Source organism: Macrobrachium rosenbergii, chromosome 44, assembly GCF_040412425.1.
Source record: "Macrobrachium rosenbergii isolate ZJJX-2024 chromosome 44, ASM4041242v1, whole genome shotgun sequence".
Lineage (NCBI taxonomy): Eukaryota > Metazoa > Arthropoda > Malacostraca > Decapoda > Palaemonidae > Macrobrachium > Macrobrachium rosenbergii.
The window spans coordinates 21836461-21838003 of NC_089784.1; positions in this window are offsets into that span (position 1 = coordinate 21836461).

Sequence of the window (1543 nt, forward strand, 5' to 3'; positions counted from 1 at the left end):
ATATTATGAACAGCTTTAATCAGACGATTTTATCTTATCCAAGATCAACCGTTCATGATCAAACAATAATTCAAAAGAGAATACAAAAGTGGCCTGAGACATTAATAGCTTTGGAGTGGCAAAAAACTTAAATAAAATCTTTAAGTGCCGAGAGTTCTTTGAATTTTACACAGGCGCTTGAAGCTGAACATAGATTCTGAAGCAGTGGCGCTGTGAAGACGTCGTTCATCACTTACTTTGCATCATCAATCTGCTCTCGACGAAGCGGAACTTGTGTACGTTTGGTGTCAAGGGAGTCTTATGCCAAGGGTACATCCTAGTGTAATAATAATAATAATAATAATAATAATAATAATAATAATAATAATAATAATAATAATAATAATAATAATATTTTATTATTATTATTATTATTATTATTATTATTATTATTATTATTATTATTATTTTTATTGTTATTATTATCGTTATTATGATTACTACTACTACTACTACTACTACTACTACTACTACTAATAATACTATACTAATAAATAATAATAATAATAATAATAATAATAATAATAATAATAATAATAATAATAATAATAATGTCAAAAGAGTTACTTTTTGAAGTTTCGGTGGTACCTTCTACCATTTTTCGAGAGGCGAATGAAGCCAGAGGAGAGGGGCGGGGGGCGGGGACTTTGACAACCAATCAAAAATCGCCTAAAATTTCTATAAGCCCTCTTGCGGGTACAAATATGGCATAGTTGTACCCCTGGCTTCATCCGCCTTTCGAAAAATGGTAGACATTATTACCGAAACGACATGGAATAAATAATAATAATAATAATAATAATAATAATAATAATAATAATAATAATAATAATAATAATAATAATAACAACAGTGTACCAGTAAGAGAGCACCAACATTATAGTTCGTTGTTCTTGAAAGAGAATATAGTTTTCACTTGGTTTTAATCACAAGGGATTGTTTTATCCATAAGGATGTATTGTATCCAACGCTGTTTGTTTTCTCATATTAGTAGTGTTCAATTTTTTTTTTTTTACCTCAGAGCCGTTTTAGCAAAGCTTTTACTTTTCTTACCGGCAAAATGTGAACTATGTTAATGTCCCAGATTTATTGTATTTTCAGGTCAATCTAAAAAAATAAAAAAAAAACAGTATCGGCTTACTGTCTCTTAGTTAACATTAAGACACGGAAAAAAAATGCGCTCAAGAAAAACTTATATAAGCCATAAGCGGTTTAGTAAACTAATTGTAAAGAAAACCAATGTTACTTTTTACGAGATATCGTACGAATAAGGGCCAGCCTTCCTTCCTTTTAATAATGTTTTGTACACATACCTGATTATAGCAGGAAACAATTTATCTAAATTGGGTCTATTACGACAACTGCAGAGAGAATTTCACGAAATAGTTCAGAAAGTCAGCCGGGGAGTAAAGACTGCTAACAAGCACTTCGAGTCGATGCTGACCAAGATTACACTGTTATCCAGACCTACAACAGCTCCTGATGATTTCCAGGAACTGTTTTA